Source organism: Orbicella faveolata, unplaced genomic scaffold (assembly GCF_042242905.1).
Source record: "Orbicella faveolata isolate gen_17 unplaced genomic scaffold, um_ofav_v1 contig_48, whole genome shotgun sequence".
Lineage (NCBI taxonomy): Eukaryota > Metazoa > Cnidaria > Anthozoa > Scleractinia > Merulinidae > Orbicella > Orbicella faveolata.
Window position 1 is genome coordinate 10,066,059 of NW_028301578.1, and position 22,801 is coordinate 10,088,859.

General features: G+C 40.8%; 1 pseudogene across 1 annotated transcript; it reads left to right on the forward strand.

Moving 5' to 3' along the window:
• The first annotated feature begins 434 nt into the window (after positions 1-434).
• LOC110039697 (uncharacterized) lies at positions 435-22,403 on the forward strand (annotated as a pseudogene). The gene is made up of 22 exons (XR_016204439.1): positions 435-686; positions 2,258-2,449; positions 2,710-2,907; positions 3,877-4,125; positions 4,533-4,781; positions 5,243-5,488; positions 6,259-6,447; positions 7,581-7,814; positions 8,399-8,467; positions 9,139-9,372; positions 9,601-9,762; positions 10,296-10,457; positions 10,964-11,125; positions 11,442-12,979; positions 13,380-14,241; positions 14,521-15,154; positions 16,153-16,392; positions 17,079-17,270; positions 18,160-18,615; positions 19,711-19,875; positions 20,268-20,385; positions 21,451-22,403. The product of XR_016204439.1 is annotated as an uncharacterized LOC110039697 (transcript).
• The last annotated feature ends 398 nt before the right edge of the window (positions 22,404-22,801 follow it).

Consider the following 22,801-nt stretch of genomic DNA (forward strand, 5'->3'; position numbering starts at 1 on the left):
GATGGTCAGGTGACACCAAGCTCTTGCAGAAATTCCCCTCAGTACGACACTACATGCCACATTTCTTGTTCCAAAGGCTACAGACTGCATGGACAGCCAATAGTCACATGTCTTAGTGATGGTCAGTGGTCAAAAAACAGCACTTCCTTTTGCAAAGGTTTGTTTACCTTTCAAGAAGATTTTTTGTTGTTTCTTCGTCTTTGCAAGACGTATAACAAGGCAAAATGTTCCAGGTTAAAATTTCGTCATTAAAATGACCATTTCGCTTAGCTTTCCTTATACTTCCATCTATGTTATAAACTATTGATGAAAGGTTCTTTTAATGGGCTTCTCGCTGAGCTGCTGAAACCGCTGAGTCTTCTTCATCAGCTAATTAGCTGAAGACCTCGATATTTTTTCAAATGTCTAATTTAATAATCTTTAAATTCCTGCAGACGTGGAAAGTCCATCTTTTGGCGTTACTTGCCCAAAAGACATCAAACGCTATGCAGACAGGGGGAGAAACTACACCATAATAAACTGGGCACCAATTGTTGCAACTGATAACTCTGGCGTGGTACCGAATGTGACTGAATATGGTGTGCCAACCGGGAACAGATTCTACCAAGGACGACACGAGGTTATTTACAACGCAAGTGATGCAGCAGGGAATTACAGAATCTGCAAATTTCACGTCACACTGGAAGGTAAGCTAAAATTAGTCCCGTAGAGGTAAAACACCCATCCGAGTCCAGCAAAAATGGCAATTGATTAGTTTCAACCAGGCTCAAATTGCACCTTGCAGACGAGAAGGGCTTCTTAGAATCGACAGGTTTTTAAATTGAACATTTTTTTTTTTTTCGGAAGCGTCTCGTTGTCACTGTATGGACAACTACAACAAAATGTGAAGGTGAATTAATCAACATGACACGAGCGTGGGACAAAGAAAAATTCTGAGTCATGACCTCCCATGACCTCCCGAACACCGGGCGGGCGCTCTATCCACTGAGCTACGAGAACTCATGGAGAGCAAGGTCATTTAACTGAGTTCATATATGATAGGTGTCCTGCATACTGCTAGGATCAACGCTATCGAATTCATCGTGAGTAATGATAAGTTAATAGAGATGGTGAATTTTAAGCTCGGAGCTTAAAATTAGAGAAAATATTGAAACTATCATGAGACCAACAATGATGCATAAACCCTTGGGTTAAAACTGAATTTTCGATCGCCGAGCTTAAAATTCACCATCTCTATTAACTTATCACTACTCACGATGAATTCGATAGCGCTGATCCTAGCAGTATGCAGGACACCTATCATATATGAACTCAGTTAAATGACCTTGCTCTCCATGAGTTCTCGTAGCTCAGTGGATAGAGCGCCCGCCCGGAGTTTGGGAGGTCATGGGTTCGATTCCTGTCCGGGATTCAGAATTTTTCTTTGTCCCACGCTCGTGTCATGTTGATTAATTCACCTTCACATTTCATTACCGAGCTTAAAATTCACCATCTCTATTAACTTATCACTACAACAAAATGGTCTCGCAATAAAACTGTTAGAGCGATCTGTGCCTATGATTAAAATTCTAAAAAAAGGAGTCTGAAACAGATCTAAAAAACGTTAAAACTGAATTTTCGATCGCCTTCTGCGTTCTTCTTCAGAGAATTGTACTCTGCAAGAGTCGCGGAATGCAAATATGTGGCTAAGACGTCATTGTTCGTTGCCCCTTGGGGAGGAAACCAGTGATGCACAAACCCTTGGGAAGGGTGCTCTTTCATTAACAGAGTTCTTGTCTAGGAATGAATGTAATGAATCTAGAAAAAGTCGCGGAACCGACATTCCCATTCGTTCCAGGCTTGTGCTCAAGCACAAGCCTGGAACGAATGGGAATGTCGGCTCCGCGGTAAAATAGCATGCCGAAACCGCTCGCTACGACATACCCTCTAATTATGCGAGCAGTTTGGAAACAGGCGTCAAAAGCAAGGACAAAAGGCTTTTTCTAGAGTCATTAGATTCATTCCTGGACAAGAACTCTGTTAATGAAATAACACCCTTCCCAAGGGTTTATGCATCATTGTTGGTCTCATGATAGTTTCAATATTTTCTCTAAGATAAACGCGTCCATGCAATATGTCGGGTAATGTCGAGCGATATCCAGGCATTCAACATTATGTGCTCTACATCTGAAAGATACCATACAAAATTATAGTGGCCATGCCGTTGGCAATGCAATAAATGGTCGTCACGCGTCCTTTTGTCTGTTTTGTTCTTTAGTTTTGCGATGCAAAACATTGCTCCCTCCATTGAATGGCTTTCTAGTGGGAGACTGTGACAACAGCTATGGCTCCACATGTAAAATGAGCTGCGACGATGGATACAATTTGGTTGGATCCGAGACCCTTACCTGCCTTCACAAGCCGGGCCACATTAAAGGGTACTGGGACAAATCGGTTCCAGTCTGTAAAAGTAAGTTATGAACGGGTTCAAGCCTTTCGTCCCATTTTTGACTTTAAAACTCTCCATTAATTAAGGGCCAGTTTTTTTGTTACGTCTTAGCGCACGTTGCTGTTATTGGCGCAGAGCCGTCAAATATGTGGCTGCAAACTCTGTCGAAGTCATAAAACACTAATCTACTCTCAGCATATTATCATTATTATTATTATTATTATTATTATTATTATATTGATTATTTATTTATTTATTTACTTATTTATCATTTTTTTCAGTACGGTCATGTCCTTCTCTAAGTGCGCCTCGGTATGGCTTCATTTATCCGCGCATGTGTACGTCTCTCCCGGTCAGCGGAACGGTCTGCCATTTCGAATGCAAAGATCGTTTCCTTGGGAACGGTGGAGTTACCACGATTCTTTGTGGAAACGATGGAAAGTGGAGCAAAAATGAATCTTCGATTTTACAATGCCTTGGTAAGCGATATTAGCTATATAGATCATATCTTGACCGAGATAGATTTAAATATTATACCACCTGAGGTAGTAATTTAGATGCATCAAGTGTCGTTTCCAACTCCATATAAAACAGTGTGGCCCAGCTCAAGTACATGTTACTTTTGTAGCGTTTCTCCTCGGCTTTAAACTCCGGTAGAAGGTAACACGACTGCCAGCCGGGCCAGATACATGTACAGTATCAATTAACGTTATTGGACGATTGTGCTTAGTCTAAATTATGTTGTAAGCCTGAAGTAGCACTATTTCACCTATGAATGTCTGGGAAGTCTAAATGCAAAGCTCTATCATAACAAATATTTCACAGTAATTTCTGTGGGTGAAATAATCAGTTATGTCTATTTAAAAACTTCTTATTACTTTGCAAATTTGCGAGGCCTCGTGGCACCTGCTCAAAACGCAAATTTATTTTATCAATACTCGAGGGGATTCGTTCACCTATGTAGGGTATAATCTCTGTCGCGTAGCGCTGTTAACCGTCCATACTTCTCGTTGAAACGCTTCACAATTGTATTAATCGATATAATTGTGGGTGGCAAGGGTGGCAACCGTATGAAGAATGTCCTCTTCCGAGACTCTCTGGAAATTGAATTTGGTTTTGTTTATATGCGAGATGAAAATTTGCGTTTCAAAATAAAACAAAATCGTTCTTTTTCCATTTTTCATCAGACATTTTAACTTTCTGAAATTTGGCTCAGCAGTGAATAAATAAATACATCTTAAGTGCGTTTTTGACAAAAAAAGTATACATATCATGTTACATGTCTGTGCAAACAAAAGTATTAAATTACAAACGTAAAGTTGACACGTTTGCTACTTCAACGCATTACTCAATTTAAAAATGAACGAGGTCCAACCTAAAATCAAAGCTCTAAACTGCTCTCTGCGCTGTCTGAGATTGTCTCACTAGTTATTGATTTATTCCTACAGATGTTACCCCACCAGTGTTCATGAAGTGTCCCTCAGATATTCGTGCAAAAATCAATGCAAATGCCACAGCATTGGTTAATTGGACCGAGCCCGTCGCCCTGGACAACGGCGATCTACCACCACAAGTTACTGTTGTTCCAGCAGAGATCAGCCCACCACACATCTTCAATAAAACTACTCTTATTGTGTACACTGCAAGGGATGCAAGTGGGAACAAGAAAGAGTGTTCATTTAGAGCTGTGTTGAAAGGTGAGTCTGAAAAAATAGCATTATTTTACATATGGATGTGTGTAAGTCTAAATATAGTTCTATCCTAACCAATACTTTACAGTAATTTCCACTGGTAAAATAATAATCAATGTCTATTTGAAAAACCTTCTTATTCGCGGATTTTGTATGTCAATCAGAACTTCATCCCAGCCTTGTAGAACTATATTCCAAGCATGCACAAACGGATGTTCGATTTGACCGGAAGAAATGTTCCTCCCCCATAATTTCAGAAATATTTCTATAGAAACAAGAACTAAACAGATAGAAAACGCTCCCCTGTCCCCTCAGAGTCATAGAAACGCGGCTTTGACCAAATCAGCCATTCAACTGATTTCTATAGCATTTAAATTAACGCGCTACCTTATTTTATTGGTATATTCTCACAGATGTCACTCCGCCTGCGTTTATGAGCTGTCCCGCAGACATTCGTGCAAACATCAGTGTAAACTCTACAGCATTGGTAAACTGGACCGAGCCCGTCGCGCTGGACAACAGCAAGCTATCACCAAACGTAACCGTTATTCCTTCAGGGATCAGTCCACCACACATCTTTAATAAAACTACACTTGTTGTGTACACTGCTAGCGATACAAGTGGGAACAGGAATGAGTGTTCGTTTACAGTTGTGTTAGAAGGTGAGTCTGAAAAAGGCTTTGCCAATTGTATGGCGAATTCTATCAGATAGCCAATCACCCGTGTGAGACGTGCCTGCAGGGAATCATGGTAGTTGTATTCATCATCTTCGACTGGGTATTGTGGATGAATGCAGCTACCATGATTACCTGTAGGCGCGTCTCACACAGGGAACTGGCCATCGAGTAGCTCTCTCTTGCCCCGAAATTGAGTGCTGTTATCGTGTCCTCATCCCTGTCTGGACCAACAAGTAGGAAATCGTACTCCTACACTCTGTCCGTTGCCAACAATCCTACTTCGGTCTAAGAGTCAAGACGGATCAATCTTTACTCCCTCTCCACCCCCAGTGTATAATATCTGTAAGAATGGCAAATTGTTCGGTAGAACGATCTCAAGATAATAGGATTTACTCTTTAGATACAGCCTTTCCCTGGCACAACTCAGTCATTTATTTTCGTCACAGATAATTCAGGTCCCCAGATTGTATACTGCCCTCCAGACCAAGAAATTACTGCTACGACGATGAGAACAATAGTGACGTGGAACAACCCTCAGTTTTAAGACAACAGCAATAGTCCATTAATGATAACATGCAGTCATCAAAGTGGGACTGAATTTTATTGGGGGACCTGGAATGTGCATTGCATAGCCTACGATCATAATCCCAAAAACAAGCCTGCCGTCTGTCAGTTTACACTCACAGTTAAACGTAAGTAGCAAAGGAGTAACTTAAGATATAAAACCTAATTTTCATAAACTATAAAAACACCAAGTATCTAAAAGTTGTAAAAACGTTCTGTGCAATGCGTAAATACCGCTCAGTAGCTTAAACCAGCCAAACTCTAGGGTCTTTTAAAAGTTAAACTTGCTTGTCGAGTTGTTTTATCCTCTTTATGACCTATTCAGCATTCCGTCCATTCGCAGAAAGTTGTCTGTATCTGCACTCTGCAAAAGACGCTGTGCTGTGATGAACTAAGGACGCGTTTCTTTTGGAAAATTCAAGATTGGATTCTTAAATCCGAAAACGGATTTTGCGTCTCTATTCTAAACAGATTAATCCAAAATCAGTGGGATCAGGTTGTGTTGCATGAAATGAACAGAATAATTCACCTTTGGGCAAGGATTTTTCAGTTCTTTTTGATGCATCATGATCCGAGTGATCCTCGATTAATCTGTTTAGGAAAAAAAAATGCAATTCCATTCTCAGATTTAAAAATCCAATCTTGTATTTTCCCAAAGAAACGCACCCTTAATGTTTATGAAAGGTTCCTCTTTTAAAACAGAACTAACAAGCAATGTCGAACAGTACTCTAGAAACGAAAGCAGCCCGGCCATATGGGTGTATTAAAAAGAAAACAAACAAACAAACAAACAAACAAAAAACAAAACAAAACAAACCAAGAAAAAAACAAACAAACAAACAAACAAACAAAAGAAAAGAACAATGACACACTGAAATTCGTAATTTTCTTTACTCAGCGACAAAATGCAGTGACCTGTCACCTCCTAAAGGGGGCGCAAAGGTTTGTGATGACTGGATAATGGGTTCGATCTGTTCACCTTCTTGTAACAAAAAGTGGGACTTTGCTCAGCCTTTGCTTTCGAGTGTGTGGGTTTGCGGAGCATCAGGAGCTTGGAAGCCAACAAATCGTTTTCCAGACTGTACAAGTGAGTAAATTATTGTTTGCATTCGTTTTCAATTTTTAAACTACAATAACAGAAATCACATAAAAGCCATTTACCAGGTCCTCTTCGTAATCGCTCATCTACATGTGTGGGGGACGTCTTTGTATGTGAAAAGCCGTCCACAGATGTAGCTGCTTTGACATTCTTCTGATTTTTGTTTTGACAATTTTCTCACATACTTTTTGGTTTGAATGATATTCAGCTCCTCGGTAACTTTGGATTGTTACTCTAAGTATATCCCTGCATGGGTTAAGACTTTTGTACTGGTTTATTTCATTTACGGAGGACCTAACGATGCAGTGGACTCCAAGATAGTGGATCCAATTAATGACGTCTTATACACAAAGAAGTTAAATCTCACGGAAGTAGGGCTCTCTGGGTGTGAAGCTCCCCGATTTACTTGAGTATTGAGCACTGATTTTAATCCAGTAGATATTTTCGCTTGCATGCAATTGGTGTTAACGCGTCGCGTGACTAAATATCCCTCGTCTAAAACTGAGGAATATCCGAGTGATATTCCCTAATTTTCATTGGATCTCGTGTATCGCAAAAAATATATATATATTGAAGGATAATAAACACAGTATCCTCCATTTGACTCCAAAAATTATCCCTGCATATTATTTTTTCCCTATACATTATCTTCTCCTCGTGGCTCGCAGATTTCTTCGAGTTTCGCTCTCGGACAAATGTTCGCTTCTAATAACGTCCGAGGGCAGATATCCGGGCATATTTTCGCGCCAAATGGTTGCTTACAAAACATGAAAAAATGTGCTCATTGTACTTATTAGTTCAGTAATTGACATGAAATAGAAAGCAGACAAAAATACGAAAAACGTTAAATTTGTTTAGTTTTCTCCTGTCAATATTTATCAAGCCATAAATTCGGTCAGGATGGAGGTGATTTCCAGGTTATCAGTTAAAATTGCAGTCTCTCAACAGTAAGTTTCCAAATCTAGGATCTCAACCATCAGTTAAAAAACTGGTCATTTTGTTCAACTGACTTTCACAAATTTGGACCCATGTATTCTCTGCGATCAGTTAAGCCCCACTCAGACCCGCGGATAATGTAAGGAAGAAAACTAACTTTTTTTTGTCCATTAAACCTTTTGTAGAAATATATCACGCTTACGCTGTCAAGACGGAAATGGATTTGAACTACTACTATGGCAATTGTACTACACCAGAAGTTCAGGCACAAATAAAACAGAACTTTATCCAGCTTTTGAACGAGACTTTCTTCAACGAGGTCTGTCACTCCGCACTTAAAGACAAGTGCAAGGCTGAAAATGTGGAGGTCAAGTGCTCTGGGGTCGGTTTGGTCCCCAGTAAGCGAAAACGTTCAGGAGGTATGGCGAAGTAGCATAACGTTTGAAGAATCCAGAGACATTTCTGAGTGTAGCAACACGAGCCTTATAGGCGAGTGTTTCCACAGCTTTCTAAAAATGTTTTCCCCAAACTTTCGCGAGTGTTTGCATGACTCGATCTTAAAACCAGGAAATGTTTCCATTTCTCCTAGAAAACACTAAAAGGAAAAAAAGCACACTCTCTTTGCTTGCTTCACCTTTACGTCGACAGCTTGTGCTAGTACTGTTGTTCTATCAAGCTAGAGAAGTACAGCATTGAACGTGCGCCTTTTTTACAGCGTGCTTTCAAATAGATCCCAACCTTGTACATAATAGATTTGGAAGTATTCTAACCTTTGTTGCCTTTAGAAGTTTGGCTGACAGCGAGACAGCTAGACAGACAACCATATTTTCTGTCCATTTCTTACTGCCTTGTAGACTTACAGGCACATATTTACAATCACACTGATGTAAAGTAGAGTGTTATCCAGGGTCCGTCCTCAGTATAGTTACCAGCAGATCCTAAGCTTTGTTATTTGAATTGCTCGAGTTTTTAGTCTGATGACGCCTTAAATTTTATTTTCCAGACGATGACGGTTGTCATAGCAGCACTGGAGGATCAATTCTACGAACCAAAATTACTCTAAATATCGTCGGTAGGTTAATAATATTACTTTAAGGATTAACATTTTGGAAAAAACAAAAAAACAAAAACAAAAACAAAAACAAAAAAAGAACACATTGGCTTTTAATTTAAGGGCTGCTTGTGACTCTTATGGTGAATGTTTTATCTGCATAACTTGCAGTATAGCGTGTTACATGTAAAGAAAGAAGAAGAAGAAGAAGAAGAAGAAGAAGAAGAAGAAGAAGAAGAAAAGACTTGTCTTTGTCCTAAAACTATAGTCACGAAATTCCACTTTTTGAACCACGCTGCCTAAGTCTCTTACCTGTATTTTCCCTCATTTGCGAAGTCACATAACTCGTCACTAAATTTTCGCTTTACTTAGCATGAAGGGAATAAAGGTATTTGGATACTAGTCTACTTAGTTGTTATCCACCAGCAGGTTGTCCTCATCTGCCCTTAGGCGCACCACGCTCTTGGTAGAACGAAGAAGTTTGAGGGAATGCTTCAGCCCAACAGCATTCATCAGGGACCAAGTCACGATAGGAAACCTTCCTTCCTAGTTCCAACATATTTACCATAAGGCAACGATATAGGAAAAGGGATACGAAGTCAAAGACCCTAAATAATCACTGAATGTGACGACGTATTATCATCGGCGTGTCAGTGAAATAATGAAAATCCTTTTTTGCTTTACTTTTATAGTCGACCTCAATGGCATTGACGCAAATGACACTAAAGAAGGCCATATTATCATTGGTGAAAAGGGCGTGAAAATTGCCAAAAAGATCAGCAGTCGGATAAAAGCTGCAGTTGACAACGGCAATCTCAGTCTGACCATCAATGGCACTGAGTTCGTAACTGATAAATATTCATTCAACATCTTAGAACCTAAACAACTTTGTACCAAGGGACAAACATTTAAAGAAGGATACTGCCGTAAGTATGTTTTTCAGATTTATTTTTTATTTGATGGCGGTTTCATGTTAAAAACCCACATATAGGAACAATTAGACACTGCACCAAGACATTTCATGCTAGGTAGTTACGCCTACAGCAGTAAGATTTTTATACCACACGTTTTAAACTAAAACCTGGTATAACATTTTTGGGTGCTTTACTGCCATATAAACTTCTTTACTGTATCTTTGTCTTTGTGATCTATAGTAAATTGTACAAGTGGGACCTTCTTAAATTATTTAACTGGAAAGTGCGAGGATTGTCCGATCGGATCATACCAAGAGTTCAGTGCACAGGAAGAGTGTTTGATGTGTCCATCGGGTACTTCAGCTATGCAGACGAGAACAGAGAACAGTTCCAGCTGTTTAGGTAACTAAGCCTGACGAAGTAATGTGCCTCAGATTTACTGTAACTTAAAACTTAATTGGTATTCCAGAACTTATAAACAAACTATCAGATAAAATAAACCTTCAACCCTGGCTACATAGCAAAACACAATTATTTATTCTACAACAAATTGCCAAATCAAAACTAGACACACTTCGTTAAGATGATAATTTTAAAAAATCGCACCTTGCGTTTCCTCTTCTCCATATCAGTATTTTCAACAAATCTTTAATTAAGCAAAATTCTATAAGCAGCATGTTTCAAAGACGGAGGGGAGTCCGAATCACAGTGAAAGAGTTCCTTCTTTTAAAAATTTATGGCACCTTTAAAGAAAAAGGCATTTTAAATAAGTGGGAGGAGGGAGGGGGGGGGGGGGGCAGTGTATTCCGAACATTTCGCGACAGGTGGTAGTGGTCACTGTAAGCCCTTGTGATACTATTCAATATGTATCATGGTGGAATGAAATACATCACCTTTAGAATGAAACCTCTCTTGATCATTTGTTTTCATGGAAGCTCTCTGCAAACCTGGTTCGTATTCGCCCACCGGAATGGAGCCTTGTTTTCTTTGTACAAAGGGGTACTATCAGACAATGGAAGGTCAAAGATCGTGCTTAGAATGTAGTCCTACCTTGACAACTCCTGGTGAGGGATCCAACAGCTCTATGCAATGTGCAGGTGTGTATTTTATAGATATACCATGTACGTGCTACATCAGGTGTTTCGAATTGTAACTAGCCCCCCAAGGAGGCGAGGTTTTTATTAAAGACGTATTGGCTATTTTTCTAACCCTGCGAACGTTGGCTTGTGTTCCCTTGCGCGACATCGAGGCAACCTTCCTTTATCTGTTGGCAAATAGCAAATTGTTTGAGCAACCTGACAGCAAAACGTCTTGGGAGGGAGGGGGAGTGGACCGCGATGGACCAGCGACATACGTAGTAACTGCATGGTGTAGATACCAAAGTTAGTTTAGGACCGATCACGCTTGTGAATTAGGTGCTAGCTTGCCTACAGCCACTCGCTTTAATCTAGGGTACTTTGTTAGCAGGGCTTGCAGTTTTCGTAGATAGAGTTTCAGTTTCGGAATCGATGTTACAACTCAGCGATTTAAATTACGGTTTGACATAATGCCATTCCCTATTTATATGGAGATTTCTGTTCTTTTGGTCAATTGCTTTCCACAGTTCCGTGCCCTGCTGGATCGTTTTCCCCAACTGGACTGGTTCCATGTATTTTGTGCGATCGACGCTCTTTTCAGCCACTAAATGAGAGTACTGGGTGTTTTTCATGTCCAGGAACAACTATAACACTTAAAACAGGATCAAATAACTCACAAGATTGCATAGGTAAGTGGTGATACTGAAACATTGTGCACTATCCTTCTGCCTTGCCTAAATTTCTCACTAGAAAACAAAAACTTTCAAAAATCCTTGAGGATAGACTGTTTATGTGAACTTTACGACATACAAATCATTTCAATTACGCAGAGCTACACAGGACTAAAACTAAAATAAAAGGAGCAAGGGTGGCTAGGATTGGCAACGAACCTCATGTTAAACACGCGCCCCGTAAAGTACAGTTCACCTACTTCATTTAGACCGTGGTCATTTCTCTTTGTTGTTGTTGTTGTTGTTGTTTATTTATGGATGATATTTGTTGTAGAAATCGACGAGTGTGATTCCAGCCCTTGCATCAAAAACTCCACTTGTATTGACCTCATTGGCGATTTCCTGTGTTCCTGCCAACCTGGTTACACTGGGAAGCAGTGTGATACTGATATTGATGACTGTCAGGATCGACCATGTTTCAACAATGGCAAATGTCAAGACCAGGTCAACGACTACACCTGCTCGTGCGCATACGGTTACCGAGGCCTTAGCTGCGAAGAGGATATAGATGAGTGCGTTTCGTGGCCGTGTTCTAACAATGCCTCGTGTAGAAATATCCCCGGTGATTACCAGTGCCAGTGTGAGCCTGGCTACACGGGGAGGCTGTGTGACAGGGAAATTGATGAATGTCTTTTACTTCCATGTCACAATGGAGCTACTTGCAGAGATAAAATAAACAGCTACGAGTGCGTCTGTTCAGCGGGTTACCAAGGCAACAACTGCGAAGAGAATATCGACGACTGTGCAAGTGACCCTTGTCAAAACGGGGCCAACTGCCATGATGGAATTGACAGTTACCAGTGTATTTGTCCGGTAGGTTTTAATGGCAGCAATTGCGAGCACAATATCGACGAATGCACAGACGCAAACTGCAAAAACAATGCTACATGTTTGGATCAAGTCAATGGGTTTCATTGTATCTGCGAGAAAGGATTCTCCGGGTTAGCCTGTGAGTTCAATATCGATGAATGTATCTCTAACCCCTGCCAAAATCAAGCCACCTGCGTGGATATGAATAATGGCTATCGTTGTGACTGTCGCGATGAATTTGATGGATTGCACTGCGAAAACAACATCGATGACTGTGCATCGAATCCTTGCTCAAACAACGGGTCGTGTCACGACGGGGTAAACAATTTTATATGTGTGTGCCCGCTAGGTTTCGCAGGTAAAATCTGCAATGTAGACATCGACTTCTGCGCCTTGACGCCTTGCTTGAACAATGGAACATGCTTTGATGGCACCACTTCCTTCACTTGTCAGTGTCCGGATGGTTTTGAAGGAGATAAGTGTCAGATCAATATCGACGACTGTAAAAATGCCACTTGCTTAAACAGTGGCATTTGCTTTGACGGCGTAGACGAGTATAAGTGCTCTTGTGTCGACGGGTTTGCTGGTATCAGCTGCGAAATAAACATAGACGACTGTACACAGAATCCATGTGTGAACGATGGCCCTTGTGTTGATCTTATAAATGACTATCGATGTATTTGCAAGAAGGGATACACAGGAAAAAACTGCAGCATTGACATTGATGAATGCACCGGCTCTCCTTGCCTAAATAATGCTACATGTATCGAGAGAATCGATAATTACACTTGTTCCTGTGTTGATGGATTCAGCGGACCTCACTGTGAAGTTGACATCGACGACTGTGTGATAAATTCCTGTGGTAATGGATCCTCGTGCAGGGACGAAATAAACAGCTACATCTGCGAATGTCCGCCAGGTTTTCTAGGTGATGACTGCTCAGTGGAAATTGATGAGTGCGCGTCTTCGCCTTGTTACTTCGGCGGGACATGCCATGATCAGGTAATGTACCTGTGTAGATATACCGCATGTTACCCTTATTTTCAAGTCACATAAACCATTAAGTAATGATTTTTAATGGTTTGGCTTGAAGCTTTTAGACGTTATTTTGAACACAGTACAAATGGTTTCCTCAAAATGCTTACAGAGTTGTTGAACGTGTTCTGGAATTATAGAATTGTCGTCCTGTTTCGTAAACATATACCTGTGCAGAAATACGAAAGATGTCAAAAAACTGTTTGCGACGTATTCCTTTTTCGCAAACTCAACTGTTGGAATGCCCGATCGGTATCTGGGCTTGTATGAGCTCGAACCCAGTAAGGGACTCTTTCTTTCGTAGTCCTACAATCAAGACGACTTATCTCTATTATCATTTCTTATCATCATTATGTCTAATCCGCAGATTAACGGCTTCGTTTGTATCTGCCCAGATGGATTCACAGGTTTGCAGTGCGAAGAAAATATTGACGACTGCAAATCCAATCCTTGTGTAAATAATGGCACATGCTCAGATCTGGTGTTACATTACACTTGTTTTTGGCTGAAAGGTTTCAGTGGCTATAACTGTGAAAGCCGTATTGACTACTGCAAAACAGCCAACTGCAGCCACAATGGCGTCTGTGTCAACACTCGCACAGAGTTCCACTGCAACTGTAGAAGCGGATACTATGGGAAATACTGCGAGCTTGAAATAGATGAGTGTTTGGAAATGCCTTGTTTCAACAACGCAACTTGCCATGATGCCGTCAATAACTTTACTTGCTCTTGTGCTGATGGTTATACAGGCAGGTTATGCGACAACAATATTGACGACTGTGTCAACAATAGCTGCCAGAACAACGCTACTTGCGTCGACCGTACTCTGGGCTACTCTTGTCGGTGCTCACAAGGCTACAATGGAACGTACTGCCAAACAGAGATCGACGAATGTGCATCAAACCCCTGCACTAACAACGGAACCTGCGTTGATCAGACACCCGGATACAAATGCCTCTGTCCAGATCAGTTTATTGGCGAAAACTGCGAAAACATTACAGACTTCTGCCTTTCAACACTTTGTCAAAATGGAGGTACGTGCAATTCTGACAACTCAACTGGGAGCTTCACTTGTTCATGCAAAACTGGCTTTACTGGTGCCACGTGTGAACAGAATATTGATGACTGTGTCTCGGGTCCTTGCATGCCAAACTCGTATTGTCAGGATCTGGAGAATGGTTACAGCTGTGAGTGTTACCCTTCCTTCGCTGGAGATTCTTGCGATATCTGTAAGTAGCAAAGTGTTTTTTAATATAAATGCTTCGTTTACAAAACCTGGGGATGCAATTATTTTAGAAATATCGCGCATATGATGCTTGTACCAGGAAAAAAAAAAAAAAAAAAAACCTAAGCGTCCACAAGGTAGAGTTTGTGCATTTGTGGCTTCATTTAGCACTGTATCTTAGACGCTAAAAGACCGATAAACTAATTTTCACATAGTTTCCATGTTTCTAGTTAAACAGGAAGACTTAATTGTTTTGTCAACATTATGAACTCTTTCTTTGCAGTTCTTGGCAGCAACTTCGATCTTATTTTTAAACATAAGACCGCAGACGACATGGTTTTTACTCTCAGACGGTAAAAGTATTCCAAACATGAGATATTTCACCATCGCTATGTTTGTGCGAGCAGATTCCAGATACAAATCAGGCACACTGTTTAGCTATAGCGTTGCTGGGCAACCACAATCAGATGACGTCATTGTACTATCCTTTACTGAGTCTCAAGTTCATCTGGAGATTAAAGATGAGGTAGTTACAGCCGATTACAAGTTGGCAGACGACCACTGGCATTACTTGGGGGTCGTGTGGAACGGAACCACCGGAAGTGTTTCGGTGTACATCGACAGAGATGAAGTGAAAAACGCGAGAAAAGTCAAAATCGGAGAAATTATCACTGGAGGTGGGTGGATTGTACTTGGGCAACGTTATCTCGCGGGAGAGCAGACGACATCCATTTCGACAGCCTTTGGTGGCACGTTACATCAAGTGAGCCTTTGGGATGTGCCAGCAACTTCTGACCACATGTGGAACGCGGCGCATAACTGCACGTGGCCCATTGCAGGAAGTGTGCGAGCATGGAGCAGCTTTCTACCAGGAATCAAAGGACAAGTAGAAAAGAGGTTCATGACGCAATGCAAAGGTATTTGTCATTATAGTAAATTGTAATGCCACTTGGCATCTGTTATAAATCATGTAGTTTACGCAAGCTCATCCGAATTAAAGCAATTCCAAACTTACGGAAAAAGAAAGCTAATTACGGTAGTATAGCCACCCCATAGAGCCTTAATTGTGCCACAGTTTGTTTTGCTTGCTAGCAGACCAGCTTTTCCGTGATAGTGTTCTTTGTTATGTTCTACAAGACAATATAACGTTTTCATGGGGTCAAGAAAGTGTGATATTATAGGAGATAAATAAAGAGCAGAGTTCGCCAAGTTTAAGGTGTGTGCGTTGTCCCAAAGTTGAAATATTCGTCGAAATGTTCCGCGTAAATTTACAGCGCTCAGTTGTATGGAGCCGCCATGTCGGTGTTCCTCTGTGGTACACCAGTATGGCGGCCGGAAAATAGTGTTAACATCTGGAACTTACCTTGTAGGATGCTGATTAACTGCACTGAACAAGCAGACATTTAAATAAGCACTTTTCCGAATACTTTAACGTCTTAAATGGCTAAAAATCACGAGATAAATACATATTTTTCGATAAACGCGATCGTAGCTTTATGTCACGCACCGCCATAACTCTGAAATTCAAAATGGGCTGGTATCCAGGCGAAGGACACTATTGAGCTGGAAAGTTGTAAACAGATATAAAATTACTACTTCTTAGGCCTGGTGAAGATAAAAACTTTGGTGGCTCTTTATTTATGGGTTTAAGAATTTGATGACGTCACGTGAAAACGCTTTATATCAACTTTCAGCCTGAAGATGAGACCCGAGTACGAGACTATTATAATGACGACTATTTAGCAGCACTATTTGAACTCTAATAAGAAACCTGACTCTAGCTTTTCATTCAAAGAAAACTGCCCATCTGACCAGGAAGTATTTTGCAGTGCCTGACTGCTTTTAAAATATGGTACGAAACTTCATTATTGCAATAGTGGGATATATATATATTTTTTCACTGTTTTATTTGCAGCTTTGGACATGTGTACAACTAACTGCTCGCACTTCCTTCACTGCGAGTCTCGCCAGGGACTTTACCACTGTAAATGCCAAGCCGGATTCTCAGGTCCTCACTGTGACATCAATATCGACGAGTGCAGTTCAAATCCCTGTATTAATGGCACGTGTGTAGATGGTATCAACCGATATGACTGCCAGTGCAACAAAGGTTATTGGGGAACCAACTGTGAGAAGAAGATCATCAACGGAAAAGGTTAAAGGGTCATAAAGCTATAAGTCTTGAATCGCTCAGTTTAACACTACTTAGAGGAATACCACGAATACGTTATGTTAAGAAAATAGCAACACTGAAATCGGTACTCTCTATCGGTGACCAGAGTACGTTTTCCGTACCATACTTCACTCCCCGTGTGCTTTTTAAGAATTTGTTCGCCATTACCAACACTGGCTTTGGCCTGGCCATTCTTTTTTCAGAAGTGAGGGTGTTTTAGCAGCTTCAGTGTCTTTTGCGTTCACCTGCTTTTCTGTCTTTTACGTTTTAGACTTTTGGACCAACCACAGGAGATGTCACGATCTCAAACTCTCGCTTGACTATTCTTAGCTAATATCAAAGGCTATGATAACTTTTTGTCAACTCTTATGGACTATCATCCTAGCCTGGGACGGGCGTTGGCTACTCTTAATGACCCATACAATCTATAATGATAAAATTTGAACGAAAAGAAAATTAAAGTGGCATTATAAACCGAGATATGAAAAATGCCTACGGTCCCTTTTAAGACTTGAGACGTTATGTAAGCCAAAACAGCCGCTGTAATACCTTGGTATCAAAATGGGTTGATATTTGAAGCTTAGAAACTGAAAATATGTTCACTTTGAATGATCTGTATCATACTATACACGAAGAAAGCTGATAGTGTTTTGTCACCTTTTCTGCAGAGTGTCCAGTACTGAATAAGCCTAGAAATGGGACGATATATTGTCGAAAGGTTTCCGGTAAACTGCTGTGTATCATATCCTGCGATGAAGGTTATTCGTTCAGTGCGAAGGCAGTGACTATATATGGCTGTGGTCCTGATACAAACTGGAAATGGAATGGCGTGGAGAAGCCAGTATTGTCAAAATGTTCAAGTACGTATGATCTTCTAAAGTGTAAAAAGGATACATTCCTTCCCCGCTCAAAAGGTGTCCAGTTTCCGCCCGAAATAAAAAAAAAGATATTATGCCAATAACCGAATGCATAATGTTATTTTATCGAAAGGCATCTGCCATGTCTTATCCGTTTGCGGGTTGTGCTCTAATCTGGCAACCATGGAAGTCTCCTGTCCAATGAAAAATAGGCGCGTTTCACAGTTAAGTACAAAAGGCTGGCTATCTCGTAGACTTGGACTCCTTCTACTATTGCTATTTTCTTTACTGATACGGAAGCCTTGCGCGTGATAATTTAAAACCAAACAATACGCCTCTCTAGCGCTAATTTCCTTTTACCGGTATTTCAAAACCATCCTCGGATTACTATTCTATGCCCAACTGGTAGGCTACATTTCCTGACTTCTTACACGCTGTTGTTTTTGGCATTGAGAGCTAGAGAATATTGCGTAAAAATAGTGAGTCAAAGCCTCCAAATCGTACAATTAAGCCTTTGAATCCTCGAGAAAGTTTCAAGACGGGCAAAGCTCGCTCTGGACATGACATTCTAACCTTATAAGAATTTTTCTGTGAATCAACTCATTTTGCCGGATTAAGGATGGCTTTCTTATCGAGTGAATGGTTTATTGATTGAAGAAATATGTTCAGTTTCTTATAATATTAGCAGCGAGAACATGATATTTCGTAATGGTCTTGAGGTCAGAAACTTTGACCACAACGTTAAATTGTTTAGTTTGACAAGCTTAGGCATCACATTGCAAGTGTCTCATTTTCTTTTAGACCTAACTAATAGAATGCAATCAGTTCCCTAGGCAATTTACTCTTCGGAGTTTTGAATCCTTATATTACTCTTCTTTTCATTCTCGTACAGGCAAGGCTGCCCCCAAACAGATAGAACTTCACTTCTCGATTAAATTTCCTGGTTTGCAATGTAACATCCTCCGAAGTCTCGCAAAGCTGTACGCTGCAGTCGAGAAGGTAATCAGAGACATGCTTTTAGCAGTGCAAGGATGCCATGCATGCAAACTAAAAGACGTAGCAACTCCCGGATGTGATTCGTTAGCCAATACAAAGAAGAGAAGAGCGATAGATCCGGCGATGGAAGTTCTCTTCTCGCTGGTCGTAAATTCGTCTTCGCCAGGAGATGATGTTGAAGAGAGGAGCGAAGCAGTCTTGTTTCAGGTACAGTACGCCGTCGCTACAGGGCAGTTTCAGATAAGTCTGAATGGAACGAACAGTACTGCTGATAGATCGTCATTGCAACATCTCTTCTCCAATGTCACTTGTGCAGCTGGCTCTGTTACGAGCGCTGATCGAAAGGGATGTGGTAAGTATTGTTTATTTTTAAATTTTTACTCCGGATACGGTCGGACCATCTTGCGACTGATTACCTTCCTTAGTGAGAGAAGAACAGATTTTATTGAAAATATAAGAATCATAAAAGCTCAATTTACTTAGATTTCCAGTCCCAGATTCATGATCAAAGATCCGACACGGCTAAGCGTTCTCCTAGACGTCAAGCCATAATGGTGCCTACACACGACAAACACTTCCCTTAGTTCAGAGTTTCAAACAGCAAACCAGCAAAACTATTTTAGGAGCGTCCATCTTTGCGGTCAATATTAAAAAAATATCGATCGCTTGTCATCATAATTTTGTTCAACGTTCAGTTTGTCGGTATAATGATATCCTTGCATACGGCTGGCGCTCCTGAAATTTGAATTGACCAATCAGGAGTCAGCAGGCGGGAAAAATTTACTGTCCTGACGTCATTGTGAGTTAACAGGAAGGGCATTGAAATCAGGCAAATTTTCTCACTGGGTATGGCATTAAATAGTCAAGGAAAGGGATTTACAATTCCAAAAACCTTATTAGATTGTAAAGTGAAAAATATGAAACATTTTGTGTCACCAAGCTTCTAATTTGGTGCCAAAAATGGGTTGCCGGCGTCCGGCATGGCAACTCGCTCGTAATTCTTTGATTGTCGCCAGGTAGAATAACAGCTCTGTTATTTTATACAAAATGTGCTGTTCCTCGTCAAATTAAACCCGGAATTGTCAAGTTAACTATAAGAAGAGGCCAAAGCAACTTTAGCATTGTTTTTATTTTTGCTATAGCTAGCTTCGAAGGAAAAGGCCATTATCGTGCCGTTTCGATGACCGTTTCGGTAGGACAGCTCAGGTTTGATTGCCGCTCGTACTACGGGCGCAACCGCCGTATGCAAGGATATTATATGGCGCACATTTTTGTACGTGCCCCACCGGGAAAATATTCCGAAGCTGGCTGTCAGGGCGGACATCAGTGAGGGCCTCTGTGAGGACGTCAGTGAGGGGTCCGTGAGGGCGTCAACGAGGGAGAAAGGCGGTACTCTTGGACTTCTCTCTGCGTATTTTAACACGTAACCTGTCTCTCTTCAATTCAGTGACTTGTCCCGTTGGAACATCATATGATAAAACCAGTTCAAAATGTGTATTGTGTGGTAAAGGCAGTTACCAAGACAAGGAAGGCCAGGCCAGTTGTATAGAATGCGATGAAGGAAAGTCGACCAATAACTTGGGAGGCGCGTCCAGTGAGGAATGTGTCAAGGGTTAGTACATGTACATATCGAAACTATATAGGGCAGATAAATAATTTCCTTTGAAAGGTCCTCAAAACCATGAGTTGAACGCAAGGCAAACGAAATAAAAAAGGGCCTAACGTCGTGGAAGATTAAAACCATTTTTCTCCATGCGTCCAAAGATCTGTAGCTTAATTTTTGAAAGGAGCTGTTGCGATGTTTTAAGTCGTCTTTGTAATGTACAGGAAATTAAGAAACGCCAAATAGCTAGATTATTATAATCCAAAGGGAAGGTCAAAAAACCGAGAACGATAATCATGAATTACGAAAAATAAAGTTGAACAATAAGAAGTAATTTACAGGTTCGTTAAAATTACGAATAATGTCAAAGGTACGAGGAATTGTTTTCTTTATTTCGCCAGCAGGCGTTTTGTCCAACAAAGTCCCGAGAGAGGGAAAGAATACCGCTGTCTACATAACAGTATCGTTTATCGCAGTGATTGCAATGATAGGCATAGTAGCTACAGCTGCCTACTGCAGGTATGTAAATGAACCTTTATGACAATTAATCTAATTCTGAGTAAATTAATCAAAGGTAGGATTTTCATCGATCGTCATGTGTCATTCTGTCTGTAAACTAACAATTCCCTCTGTCGTCACCTTCAAAAACCTTCAGAAATTCAATATATAGACTTAGCCAAGTCTAAAAGCGGAGCTCCTGGGCTAGGTTGTTCAAAGCCCGGTTAAGATAACCCAGGTTAAGCGAGAATTTTGATTTTAGTTTTGTAACTTTGCAGTGAGGCTTTCTATATATTGTTTGGCCTTCTGTTTTGAGTTTGAATAATCTCAAAATACACGGACCAAAACATTTGTATACAATAAATATTTATACTTCTGTTAAGTTTTAATGCTGGGTTAGCATTAACCGGCTTCCGAACAACAGGTGCCGTTTACAACAAGTAAACCTAACATGAGCCCGCAATCCAATGATAATAATAATTTTAAAAAAAACAGCTTATGGTCAACTGTGAACTTAAAAATAACACGTTACCTCGACGGGCTCAAACTTGAGCCCGCGATATGGTCACGTAATACTGGTCAACAGATACCTTGTTTTAAAAGGTGACTATTGACCACAACATGGATGTCCAATATCAAAGAAGGAGGCTATAAATCAAGACTGCATGTCTCTGTTAACCTTTTAGCTAGAGTATGTCCGCCATCTTGCGCGACACCGATCGTCGTCGTCGTCGTCGTCGTCGTTCGTACGCGCCCACGAGCAATACTGCTAGCCATGATAACCACGAGAAAATCAATTCGTGGGTTTTCTTTTCTTTCCTATATGGGTGTGGGGCTCGGCTTGGCGGCCCTTCGGGCGGCCGGAGATCCGCTATCACACTCTTGACCAGAGCTCGCTTACTAGCTAGAGCACGGCAAATCATTTCGAATGCCTACAGGACGATAGACGTTAAAACATATGTGACTGCTTTTGAGATCGAGCAAATTCATGGGAAGAAGAGAAAAACCCATACCACACCATTACCACCTTTTGTTAACTTTGAATCTACACACATCGCTGATTTTTTTTCCCCTTCTACATTATAGGTACCGCCGGTTTTGCTGCGTTGCAAAGAACAAGGTTGGTCAAAGCAACCCTAGTCTCGAAAAATATCACGTTGCAATGGAAAAGAGAGAAGCCTTGCAGCAGATGAACACAGAGAGCTGCGGCGTTAACGACTCTGTATATTCGGAAATGCCTGAGAAGAGGCTGAACAATTTCATAAACTGTGATGCTGTTGCTGGTGACAAACTCAATACTGCTAATGTAACATCGCCCGCTCTCTATGCAAATGACAACGATTTAGATTCTCTTTTCGAAAACCCTGTCGCTCATGATCAGTCGCAGGAGTCAAAGGTTTAAATCGACAGAAGCATGTAGTGACGAAGGCCATAACCCGGAACGTGTTTAAACCTTGCGTTATTTTTTGCTCTTCTTCTTCTTCTTCTTCTTCTTCTTCTTTTTTTCCCGCGGAAATTAAATATTACTGTTTAATATTGTACTCAGCTTAACTGAGAAATCCTTTTCGTGACATGTTTACGTACTCGTTTGAAAATAGAGAGTGAAAGATCAGAGTGAGTCGCAATGTTCGAGGTTTGTTCGTCAGTGTAAGTCGAAAAGCCGATTTAGATCGAGATAAACAGTTGGATTGTCCGTGCATCTAAATCGGTTAGATGAATCAAAGGAAAGTTCATTTGCTAAGACTTCTTTTATTTAAGTAGATAACCTTTAAATTACTGATAAGTCGATTAGCTGAATAACAAAACGTGTGGCCAGGAGACCATAACCCAGGGCGTGTTTGCAGCTTGCGTTATTTGAAGAAACTTTTTTTTTTTGATCGACCTTTCTGTTTCGTGTCGTTCGTATCAAAGCAGTCGAACGCCATTTTAAAGCCAACTGATAACTTTTATTATAGCTATTGAGGAAAGCTTCTCTTTTGACACATCACTCGACCTGGTGTCGAGGCTATAGAACAATACCTATTGTCACATCCTTTCTCTTATAAAAAAAAATAAAAGTAAAAAAAAATCTAGATCGATCGATTAAAGTGTTAGAACTAATCAGCTATTGTCATAATCAAAGATCAATGTTCTAGCAAAGTCAATCAATGTTTAAACAATGTTCAATCAATGTCCGGTGACAAAGTCCTGTAAGTACGAGGGCGGTTTAACAGCCCTTCCTGAGCGTGTTTTGTAACCAGTGGCCTGTGAGAATGGCTCAATAGGCGTGGCTACGGCTGGCTCTTTGGGATGTGGAGTCACGGTCCTTTCAGAGCGGGTTGTGTGACCAGTGGGGTCAGGTGATGGCTTGATAGGGGTGGCCACAGCTGGCTCTCTGGGAGCTGGAGTCATGCGCAACACCGGTGTTGTATGTGCATGGAGACCTCGTGTTTTGATT